We start from the raw sequence: 12,779 nt of genomic DNA, 5'->3' as shown, positions 1-12,779 counted from the left end.
CTCTGCCTGGGGACACCCTGGTGCTCAGCCCCTCCAGGGCCAGGGGACCTGGCAGCTCCCCCAGACACTGACATCATAAACCCGCGATGAAGCAACAGCCTGGGACTAACAATAGGATTCTTCTTCTTCTATTTTTTAAACTTATTTTTAAAAAGGTTGCCCAGATGAAGTTAAACCCCAGGATTCAGCAAACCCAGATGAATCCCCAGCCCTGCTCTGTGGCTCCCAGCCTGTTGAAGGACACCCACAGACTCACTTCAAGCTCAAAGAACAACTTTTGACAAACACTCCACCAAAAACTGGCTGATACTTGCTTGGCTCCTAATCCTCCCTGAGCTGTTTCCCCGTTGCTAATCTCTCCCAGGAACCATTAATAAATCTTCCCTGGTTTGCAACTCTAATTCTGGACAAAGGCACCAGGAACCAGCAGTGCCTGGGCCCGTGCCCCTCTTGTTTGCATGCTCTGCAGGAAGATTGTTTGGCTTTTAATGAAGCTAATTAAAAAGAAACAAAAAAATAATAAATCAATCCCATTAATCTGTAATAAATTGAAGTGCTACAATCCTTCCCAAAGCAGTTGGGACTGCCAGCTCCCAACTGGCTGCAATGCAAAATCACTGTTGTCATTATTTAGAACAACTCAGTGGTGCTCCATAATGCCACAGTGGTTCTTCCATAATGCCACAGCGATGCTTCCCTGCTCATCCATGGCTTGGAGTGCCTTGGAGCAGGGGGATCCCACTGAAGCTTGTCCCACACACATCTCCTCGTGTTCTACTTTCTTGCCTCATGGCTTTTTCTGCCCAGCCGGGGTCCCTGGGCTGCAGGTGAGCATCACCTCCCACCCCAGGGCTCAGCAGAACTCATCCCAGCCTGCTGGAAGGGGTGGATGTGTTCCTAAAATTAACCTGGAAATACTATTTTGACAGGCCACTGACAGCTCCAGCGGAACCAAATTACCATTTGGAATTACCATGAGATAATTTGCCTCATTTACTATTTAAAGATGGGTGAAAAAAAAAAAGCTCCTTCTTCCAGACAACTGCAGTGGAGAAATGTTCAGGCGTAGATGATGTCCCAAAACATATAATTAAAGCTTTAAATAAATGTATGATGACATCTCGGAGTAAGAAATACTTCCTTTGTATTTCAGATAGAAGCCAGCCAGGTCCTTTTCAAAGTCAATTTTTAATAAACAAAGGATATTCCTCTTGTTTTTCCAGACACGTAACTTACAATATTTGGAGTTTTAAGTATGTAATTTAAATTCTTTCACACAGTATGGATTTAAAACCCATCTTCCTTAGAGACGCCTTGGACTTGCCAAAAGGTAAATGCCTCTGTCTGCTGCTTTTTGTCTTTTTCACTTGAAATGCTGCAGAGCTGCCCCGGTCCCACCCTGCAGATTGTCATGTTTGCAAAAGGGAGGAGATGAGAATTATCCCCTTCTCGCTGCCGTTAATTAGCAGGATTAAACACCAAGGCAGCTACACAGCGTCACAAAGGAAAGGAAAAGATCAGCTGGAGGAGCCAAGTTCTGCGTTTGCTGCTTCGCTGACAAGAGCACAGACATGCCAGGAGCAGCCCTGCAGCTCTGCTCCTGCTCCTGCTCCAGCTGGGACCCAGAGCAGCAGGGCCATCTTCTCCCTGCATGGTGCTGGTCCTGGTGGTGCTGATGGTGGTGATGATGATGATGGTGATGATGGTATGGTGATGGCGGTGATGGTGGTGATGGTGGTGATGGTGGTGATGATGGTGATAGTGGTGATGGTGATGATGGTGATGGTGATGGTGATGGTCGTGCTGATGGTGGTGATGATGGTGATAGTGCTGATGATGATGATGGTGATGATGGTGGTGATGGTTGTTTAGGCATCCCCTTGTGCGAGGACACGAGGCTTGACTCCATTTTCATTTTCATTTTCATTTTCAGAAGGCTGATTTATTATGTTATATATTATATTAAAATACTACATTACAACTATACTAAAAGAACAGAGAGAAGAAGATCAGAAGGCTACAAAGACAAGAAAAGAATTGGAATGAATAACAAAAATCCTGTGACTGCTCACAGCCTTGGCACAGGGGGCTGTGATTGGTCACTGATTGACAACAATCCACATGGACCAATGAAAGATGCACCTGTGGCATTCCACAGCAGCAGATAGTTATTGTTTACATTTCTTTCCTGAGGCTCTCAGCTCCTCAGGACAGGAAAAATCCCAGCAGAGGAATTTTCACTAAAATATCATGGCTACAGTGATGGTGATGGCAGTGATGGTGGTGGTGATGGTGGTGATAGTGCTGCTGATGATGATGGCGATAGTGCTGCTGATGATGATGGCAGTGATGGTGATGATGGTGATGGTGGTGATGATGATGATATTGGTGGCTGTTTTGGTTGTCCTCGTGCTCCCCTAAGAGCACCTCCCCCTGGGCACAGCCTCATGCCAGGGCTGGGGTTTGTCTCCCCCTCTCTCAGGGGGTTCCCCTCTGCCTGACCCCCAGGACGGTGTGAGAGCCCCCCAGCCTCTGCTGGCTTGGTGGCAGGAGCTCTCGCTGTTGCTCTGGGCTGTCTCACGCTGTGTCTCGGCTTGTAATTAAAAATGAAATATTTGGGCCAAGTGCTCAAATTAAGAACACGTTTTTGATAGCTAACAACACTGAGGAGAGCCCTGGAGACCCTGACAGAGCAATTAGTGTCTCTCTACTCGCATTGGAGAGGAGTCTTGAGAGAAGAAGCATGTTCACTCCAGAGGGTTTCTGGTACAAAAATGCAATTATAGGGTATAAAAGGAAATGTTTAGAAACACTCAGAGAGGGAATGAGTCAGGAGCCTCCTTCACCGCAGGACAGGGAAGGCAGAAGGGAAGAGGTGCCCCAGACATGACACCTCTAACACTTCCCCATCCCTGGCAGCAGCTCTCATCAGTGGTTTCATTTCTCTCCTCCCATCCACCTCTCCTGGCTGCTCTTCCACGCTCATCCCTTGGCCTCAGCGAGCTCCCAGCTGCTCAGGGCTGGGGAATCTGGGTGGATCCTCTCCCTCTTGGCAGTGAACTTGCACAGCTAAGCACAAACAAGAGGAAAGCACCTTCATGGTCCAAGCGAGCTGCTCTTGTGTGCCGGGGCCTCCAGCACGCCTTTGCTTCCCCCTCCCTCTCTCCCTCTGAGCATCCCTGGAGCTGGCTTAGAGCAAAATCCTGGGGAGCTGTGGCAGCTTTCCATGGTCAATCCCAACACCAACCACCCTCTTCCAGGAGGGTGGGGCGAGCCATGAGCCCTGGTGTGGTGTGTGGGGCTGGGAAGGCTCCGCGCACTCCCAGCGCTCCCCTCCCAAATCCAACGGGTGGACACCAACCCTGGGAGCCTGCAGAAGCTCTGTGCAGGCAGAGCTGGTGGAGAAGGGCGACCTGCACGTCCCCGAAGAGCTGGGATGACATGGAGCCCAGATGACACAGGGCTGTTTGTCTTGGACACGCTGGGGTTGACCGGAAAGCGGCGCCGACCTCTTGAGCAACACCGGGGGGTTTTGGCCGGCCGGGCAGGAGCTCAGCCTGTGCTGAGTTTATAGGATCTGATTTCCAAGATAGCACAAACAAAACAATCCCTCTCCAATGGACTGTGGCTGGAGCCAGCCCTGCCATGGAGACGGGAACAGCCCTCTGGTGCCGTTAAAGGTTAAATTACAGCAAATCCCATCCCTCGTCTGAGAACGACGCCGGGCTCCGCGCACGCGTTATTTAATGAGTGTTTAGTTTGTGGAATTGCTTTTATTGGTAGTTAACTGTGGAGTGGTCTCTGTGGGACAGCTGGTGCACCATTTGAAAGGAATATTCCTCAACCCTTGCTGAGTGAAATTGTTTTTGTAGACAAGTGGAGGCTTTGGGGCCATTAAGAAGATAAAACACAGATTGTTTGCAGAGGGTTTTTATTTTATTCTAATGGCTTTTGAAGAGAGGAGCTTTTATTATTTTATTTGTCTATTGTTAGCAGGCAGAAGGGCTGGGAAGAGGCACAGATGTTCCCTTTGCTGTTGGCTGGGCCAGGCCCCAAACCCAGGGCAGAGGGTTTGAACCTCTCTCCGAAGCTGCTGTAACATTTTCCAAATTTGAAACGGCTCCTCTGACCACCACTTTCTGAGTAAAGCCACTGAGGGCTGGGGTGGGACTCCCTGTGTAATAATTTAAAATCTGGACAGTGGATGAGACAAGGATTGTGTACAAACATGAGAAAATGAAGGGCTTTGTGCTTCCTTTCAGTGATGGGAAAATCACAGATGGATCCCAAACTTCCAGCTCCCAGCCCAGCACCATTTATCCAGACCACAAAAGAAAACAGCCAGTCTCCAGTTCTGGGGCATGGCAGGCTGTGATGGACATTGGGACACCTTTGTCCTCAAAAGCAAATCCTCTAAAGAGAAGAGCAGCATTAATTTCCAGTAGCTAATGAGTTGCCTCAGGAGTTAATTGAACAGTGTGTCCCTCCATGGAGGAGGCTGCCTGACTCCTCTGTGTCTGCAGGAACACTGATTTCAATTATTTAGAGGGGGAAATTCTACAATCCTGGGCGCTGTTTGCTCTTACAAGGGCCCTTCTCATCCCAGGGGAAAGCACAGGCACACCCAGGCTGGGAAGTGAGGGTTTTGCTGGGAAGATAAAGTGGAACTGCTGAACGAGGGAGGAATGGATGTTGTGCATCCTGGGGGCATGCTGTGGGTGAGATCAGGGTTTGGGAAGGACCTTGGTTGGCACTGGAAGTGCCAAGGGTCAGTTATGGGATGAAGGAGAAAGCACCTTCCTCCTCCTCCTCTTCCCTTTCCCTTTCCTTCTCTCTTTTCTCTCTTTTCTCTCTTTTCTCTCTTTTCTCTTTTCTCTTTTTTCTCTCTTCTCTTTTCTCTTTTTTCTCTTTTCTCTTTTCTCTTTTCTCTTTTCTCTTTTCTCTTTTCTCTTTTCTCTTTTCTCCTTTCTCTTCCCCTTCCTCCTCCTCCTCCTCCTCTGCTGTTTTATTCCAGCACCTCTGTACACCTGGATTTTTGGGAAAGGCCCTCATGTATCAGAACTGCCAGGGAAAGAAAAGGAAGTGAACGTGTCAATCCCAAACTGGTTTTCATTGTTTGTTGTACTGAGGGGAGGGGGAAAAGCCCTTTCATCCTCAGTCCAGAGTGGAAATTGTTAATTAACACATAAATTGGGGCGGTCAAAAGCAAACTGGAGAGTGCTCAGGTGTGTGTGAGCACAATGTCAGCCAGAGGGGAAGATCCTTCCTCTTCCCAGGCAGATTTTGTGATACCACTGCCCTGCTCAGCTTTTCCAGAGGTTTTTTTTTTTTTTTTTAGTGTGTGTGTGTTTGTTTTTCCCTTTCCTGCCCCTATTAATCTCTGCTGTCACCAGGGTCACCTTAGCCTTGGCTCTGTGCTGGCCACAGAAGTGGTGGCAATAACTCTTTTGGGGGGGTGTCTCTGTGCACACAGGATTGGGTAATAAAAGTAACGATTTTGGAACACAGTGCTCATGTAGGGGATTGTCCAGCAGCTTGTCCTGCAATAAATGTGGCATTAACTAAGAAAGAAAACAACAAAAGCAATGGAGGAGCTGGGAAGGACCTTGAGGGAGCAACAGCTCCATTCCGGAGGGTGCTGGGCTGGATGTGGTGCAGGATGGGGCTGATCACCCAGACTGATCACTGCCACCTCCTCTGGCTCTCTGACCACCAAACCACTTAGACTTTACCTGCTCAGCAACTTTCCTTCCTGCTTTCTCACTTCATTGGGAAGCAGCACCAATGTTGAGGTTTTTATCACCAGTAGAATATAAACCAAGGAGAATCCATGAATCCCTTGGATTAGTAACAGAATTCCAGCTGAGCCTGGGAGTGTTCTCTACCTGTTTTCAGCACAGTCCTGTGTCCAGATCAAATTTAAATGAAATTATAGTGCTGAGACCCCATGGAGGTTCAAATATCTCTGTGTAAAATCCCCCCCAGCAGTTTAAATGTGAATTACTGTGCCAGAGCAATGATCTTGGGCTGAAGCTGCCCTCCAGTGCTGCTGTAGGGGTCAGTTCTGCTTGGTTCATCTCATTTCACACCAGGAAATTCCCTTGGAAGCAATAAAATGGGATAGTTTTAATGGGGCTCAGAAGGAGGGGTCTCTTACCAGCAGAAAATTCAGCTGTTTTTCAGCTCTGTCCTTCCTTATTGACCCTTTGCCACCGAGTGAGACCAGAGAGAACCTGGGCTGCAGGTCCTGGTGTTAAATCCCTGATCTCCTCTCCTGGCACCTCCAGGAGTGGAAAACATCTCTGACCTCGTTTCTCTCCACATTTTCAAGCCTCTGTAGTCCATGGAGAAGGACACAGGTAGACTTCTCCCCCCAAACCCAGCGTGCTGGATGGAGAAAGCCTTGGAGAGAGCTGGTGCCAATTTTAGCACAAGTTCCTGCAGCAGAAATAGATCTTGCCGAGCTCACATTCAAATCTTAGTAAATTATATCTCAGGTTAAAGTATTTATTCAAGTGCCGTGGGGGAATTTCAGGCTGGCTGTGTTCCTCATCACAGGAGATGGGCTGGAAATTACAGTCATTTGGAAAGAACATGGATTTGAGTCCTGGGGCCCGTGGTGAAAGTCAGTGCACAGTGAATTATTCCACTCAGTTCCTGTTCACACATGGATTCAGCTGGAGCTCGAACCATTTCCAAAGAACCCCATTTCTGCAGTGAGCTCCAAGGGCTCTTGGGGGGGAGTTGTGCTTGTCCTTGTGTTTTTCATCCCCCTGCCCCTGCTGCTCATCCAGAGGCAAATGCCAATGAGGTGCCTTTGTTCATTTGCTGAGTGCAAAAACCACAGAGAAGGATTTGTTCAGGCTGCCCTTGGTAGCTGGGCTTCTGTGGTGGTGGGAAGCAAAAAGCTGAGGAGCCCTTGTCATTTGTGTCCTGCCTGGTGGAGCTGTTGATGTGTGGGGATGTTTATTTAATACTGAATATTAAATATAATATTTATATAAGAATCTGTCAGGGAAACTCTCGACTTGGCAGTGAGAGAAGGCCCTGCTGTTCCTGCAGACTCCTGGAGTTGTCTCTTGGTTTTCTGCTGCTCCAGGTGCTCCCCTGGGTCACCCTGGGCCATCTCTGAAGGTCACAGAGGGATGGGAGAGGGACAGGTTGGGCTCACAGGGGTGAGGGAGCTGCCCTTGGCAGGTGCTGGGCTCACCTCCCCTCGCTCCCTCTGGGCCCCAAACCTGCTCAGCAAAGTGGGATCCTGTCTCTGCCACGGGAAGAGTCTCTGGGGGCTCTGAGGTTGGTCTGCACCTCCCTCATGGGATTTGAGCTTCCTCAGCTTGATGCCTCATGTTCAGCTTTTCCATTTTTCAGGTTCTGTGCTGCTTTAGTGTGTGGGTCTGGGCTCACATCAGGGGATGCTGAGCTCTCTGCACAGAGCAGGGACACAAAACAATTCCTGCTCCAGCTGGGCACCAAGGACAAATGATCCAAATCTCAGCCCAGGAGCACAAACCCCGTGGGCTGGAGAGAGAAAAACAAGCAGGATGGGACTGGATGGGCTGCAGCTGGAACTGGACACTGAACTGCAATGTGCACATGGAGCAGAGCTGATCCCAGGGAGAGACCCCGGCAGCGCTCGTGCATTTTGGGACCATTTGGGTTCATCTTGGGTGCAGCCCTGGCTGGGCTCTTGTGCTGCCCCAGGTGGATCCATGGAGGAGATCCTTTGAATCAATCCCTGCTTTATTCTGTAACTCTGTCCAGCCTCTGTTCCAGCTCAGCCTTCCCAAGGCATCAAGCTCAGGGAAGGCACCAGCTGGCTCAAGCACTTCCAGGATCAAAAATAAATTACAGAGGGAAGCAGCTGATGAGCAGAAATCTCTGGGATAGCTGGAAGTGATCACCTGCCCCATCAGATCTGGGGGTACCAGGGGTGTTTGTTCTCCTCCTCCAGCCTGGCACTGCACTGTGTGGGTTGGATGGGGCCTCTTGCAGTTTCCAAATCACCATTTTTGGTGTTTTTCACTGCACAAAATTCAGTCCATGTGCCCAAAATGAGCTCAGAACAGCAAGTTTTCCCCTTGGCCATGGTGTTGCTGCCCTGTTGGCTCTGACTGCCTCTTAAAAACATCTGTGAACCAAATGGCTCAAAGAACAGGAGGAGAAAAGCCTCAATTTTAGCTGTGGTTAAAGTTTCTTCTCATTTTCTAAATTACCCACCTTTCTAGCCCAACTGATGGGTGCAGAAGTTTGGGGGGTGCAGAGGACAGGCCCTGCACTCCATCCCTCTTTTTATTGTGTGGGGCCTCCACAGGATGAATGTGAAGGGTCTGTTGTCAGGGAAAGATCAAAAATGAATATTTACCCAGCACACTCAATTGCTGCCCATCTTCCCCATCAAACTGTGAGTGGTGATTGCAGCTATTGCTGAATTCCCAATTTATTCATGACATGCAGATTGCAGGGCAATAATTACAGCTGAGGTTGCTGTCATTCTGCTGGGTCCCTGAGGATCCACATCTCCTGAGGGCTGGGATTTTTTGCTCATGGTGCAACGTTTGGCTTTAGCTGGAGACACAGTTAAGTAGGAGAAAGCTGCAAAATGTCCTTGAAAACAAGGTGACAACTGAGCTTTTCTTTGCCTGGCCTGAGCTTGTCCCATTATACCCTGGATGTTCTTGTGGGAGCTGGCACAGGCTCCAAGGGGCTTCAGCAGTGCAAAAACAGCTCAGGGCTTGGCCACAGCCCTGTGGTGCTCAGGAGCCTGCTGGCACCTGGTGATGGTGGAGAGGAAGGGCTGGACATGGCCGGAGTGAGAGGCTGGGAATTCCTTCCTTTCTGCTCTTGGTGGGATCTCACATCAGCAGCTTCTCCTGTTAACAGGGACAGAAGGGGACATCAGAAGGACAGGATGAGAGGGAATGGCCTCGAGCTGCACCAGGGGAGGTTCAGGCTGGACATCAGGAGGAATTTCTCCAAGGAATGGATGGTCAGGCATTAGAAGGGGCTGTCCAGGGAGGAGATGGAGTCCAGTCTCTGGGGGTGCCCAAGGAAGGCCTGGACGTGGCACTCAGTGCCCCTTCCCTTCCCTTCCCTTCCCTTCCCTTCCCTTCCCTTCCCTTCCCTTCCCTTCCCTTCCCTTCCCTTCCCTTCCCTTCCCTTCCCTTCCCTTCCCTTCCCTTCCCTTCCCTTCCCTTCCCTTCCCTTCCCTTCCCTTCCCTTCCCTTCCCTTCCCTTCCCTTCCCTTCCCTTCCCTTCCCTTCCCTTCCCTTCCCTTCCCTTCCCTTCCCTTCCCTTCCCCCAATCTCTCCTCCCTCTGTCCCTGCATGAATTAATTAAATATTTACACACTTTCAGAGTCAGATATTGCACACGAACTCAATTTTATCCCAAGTCATTAAATTCATACTTTAAAGCCCATTTTTAATGTGTCCCCATGGGGACATTAAAAGAACATTTTCTGGAGTTGATAGAATTGTAGCTCTGTGCTACAAGCACTAGAAGGAGGACTCAGGAGCTGGGGACACAAACAGGCAGATTTTAAACACAGAAAGGGTCAAAGTTAAAGGTTTAAGAAGAAAAGCAGCAGCTTCTTGAAAGGCATAAGGTGAGTTTGACTCCAAATATATTTTTTCTAAAAAAAACTTTATCTTTCAATAAGCTATGATCCAGAATGATGGCTTCATAGCCTCTAAGATATTCCAAACAAGCAATATTAATTCCTGGAGAAAAAAAACCAAACAAACAAACAAACCCACCCCCTGTCTCTCACAGGTGCCCTCTGCAAATTGAATTCTCAGCCCTGAAAACCCAGAGCTGATGCCAAGCATTTTAATCTTACCAGAAGTAAACAGTAAGCACCAATTTACATAAAAATGGACGTGTGAAATGATTCAGTGCTAACATTGTGACACTCTGAGTGCTTGGGGTGACTGTGGGGCACTCAGGGCCTTCTAGGTGGGTGCTGCTGCCTCAAGATATGCTGGCCGTGGTTCTTTTCAGAGCTTTGCAGGGAAAATTACTTGGGGAGAAAAAGTTCTGCTGTAGGAAAAACCCCAAAGGCAAATGGAATGGAAAGAAGGAGCAGATTCTCCAAGGAGAGTTCTGGAAGTTTTCCTGGCAGGGGATTTGAGGCGGGTGGGAGGTTTGGGATTCTCCCTGTGCCAGGGCACACCAGTGGGTGACATCTGGTGGCACTGAGGGTCCCCAGTGTTTGCTCACTGACTTTTCTTCATGCTGCTCTCCCTCAGCTCATGTTCCCAGTGCTGTCTGAGAAGGAAAATGGGGGCAGAACTCGTTTGTGAATTAAGAGCAGCCTCAGTGGGGAAGGGCCCTGGCAGGGGGAGCTTGGCTGGCCCTGGCCTGGGCACTGCCACCCCTTGCACAGCTCTGAATTATCAAACCTCCAGCCCTCTCCAGTTATGGGATGAAACATTTCAGCTTGTGGTGAAAAGAAGCTCAGGAAAGATGCTTTAATGGCTGCTTCTGATCTGAAAACCAAATATTCCCTGAATTGCTGCCCACACAAGGAAAACATCCCTGAGCTGTGCTGGCATTTACTGCATGAGGATGCACTGAAGTTTATCCAAGCACAGAGTCTGCATTTTCAGACCTTTGGAGATTACTTTTATCTTCTTTCCACTATTAAATATAGCTCAGCTCTGCTGTGCTTTCCCATGAATAAAATTTGCTGGCGATTACTTCTAGGAATCATCCATGGAGTGTTTTTAAGGAGCTGTTCAGCCGTGTGTTTGTGCTAGATGGGATCAGTGCTGTGTAATCCAGTGTTCCCTCTGCACTGGGATTATTTTTTGGCTGCTTTATATGGGAAGGAACCTTCCCTGCTTCACCATCTTGCCTGTCTTTTAAATCTGAAATTGGGGTGGATTTTTTGGAGAGGAGTGTGGAGACTGCAGGAACCCTCCTTCAGGAATTGCAGGGACAGGACAAGAGGGAATGGGCTCACACTGAAAGAAATCAGGTCTAGGTGGGATATTAAGAATAAATTCTCCCTGTGAGGGTGGTGAGGGGCTGGGATTGAATTCCCAGAGCAGCTGTGGCTGCCCCTGGATCCCTGGAATGTCCAAGGCCAGGCTGGACAGGGCTGGGAGCAGCCTGGGACAGTGGGAGGTGTCCCTGCCATGGCAGGGGTGATCTTTGAGGTCTCTTCCAATCCAAACCCTTCCATGACTCTTTGATTCTCTTACCCAGAGCTGTGGAGCTTTTCCCAGGGCTGGGAGCATGGAAGGTACGAGCTCAGTGCTGGGGGAAGGGCTCACCTGGTTATTTCTCAGGCTGGAGGAGCTGCTGGGGGGTGTGAAGTGTTGATTTGTGTCAGGGGGTGCATTGGGGCATCAGCACCTGGGATCTGTATCAGCAGAGAAAGGGCAGGGGAAGGGAGCAGCTCCCCATCCCTGCTGGGGAAGGATGCTCAGCTCATGGAAGGGAGCAGTGTGGTGTTTTCGGGGTCCCTCATCAAAGGGAGGAAATTATTGAATCTGACTTCATATTCTTAGAAGGCTGATTTATTATTCTGTTACTATATTATATTAAAGAATGCTATACTAAAGAATACAGAGAGGTTACAGAACAGACAGCTAAAATATAATAATAAAAACTCCTGACTCTCTCCCCAGAGTCCAACACAGCTTGGCTGTAATTGGCCAATAAGTCAAAACAATTCACATGCAACCAGTGAAACAACCACCTGTTGGTAAACAATGTCCAAAGCAGCAAAACACAGGAGAAGCAAATGAGATAATTATTGTTTTATTTTTTCTCTGAGGCTTCTCAGCTTCCCAGGAGAGAAATCCTGGTGAAGGGATTTTTCCAGAAAACACGATGGTGACAGAGCAGCTCCTCCTCCCTGCTGGGGAAGGATGCTCATCTCCTCCCTGGAAAAACCACCAAGGCAGGAGGAATCACACACATCCAGTGCCAAACGGTGTATGATGACTCAAGGGACAAAAATCACACTTCTTTATTACCCAGATTCATCTCCCTGTGCCTGACAAGCACCACCAGATGCTCCTCTCAGCTGCTTTATTGGATTCTGGGACAGCCTGGTAATTGCTGTAAGTGGGAGATGATTCCCCAGCAGCTGGCATGTGTTCACACTGATCCTGGGCACTTATCAATCCACTTAGGAGAGCACAGCCTGCTCCCTGTGCTGCCACACACAGCCTGGGAATTCTTATTTTCCTATTATATCATTATAATTCTCATAATTTCTTATAATTCTAATTTCTGCAATTATTGTATTTTTCCTATTGCATAATTATAATTCTTATAATTTCTTATAATTCTTATAATTTTCCTATTATATAATTGTAATTCTTATAAATTCTTGTAATTCTTATAATACTTATAATTCTTATAATTTTCCCATTATATGATTATAATTCTTATATTCCTATTTTTCTTCTTTTGAGTTGCTGCTGAATGACTGAGGCCTCGCCATTGCACCTCCTCCAGGCTGCCCAGTTAAATCATTGCCCAGATTTCACCCCCATTTCCAAAAAAACACTGTCCCAGTTCCCCCAGCCTTGCTCCAGGCTGTATTTTGGGAGCTGCTGGAATGTTATCCCAGCACAAATTGTCCCTCAACTCATGGAAGTGCATTTAACAGTTAAAGATGTTTCAAACAAGCAATATTAATTCCTGGGGGAAAAAAACCAACCAACCAACCAACCAACCAAAAAAAAAAAAACAACAAAAAAAACAAACCAACAACAACAACAATAAAAAAAAAAAAAAAAAACAAAAAAAAAAACAACCAA

Source organism: Passer domesticus, chromosome 20, assembly GCF_036417665.1.
Source record: "Passer domesticus isolate bPasDom1 chromosome 20, bPasDom1.hap1, whole genome shotgun sequence".
NCBI lineage: Eukaryota > Metazoa > Chordata > Aves > Passeriformes > Passeridae > Passer > Passer domesticus.
This window is presented reverse-complemented; position numbering follows the sequence as displayed.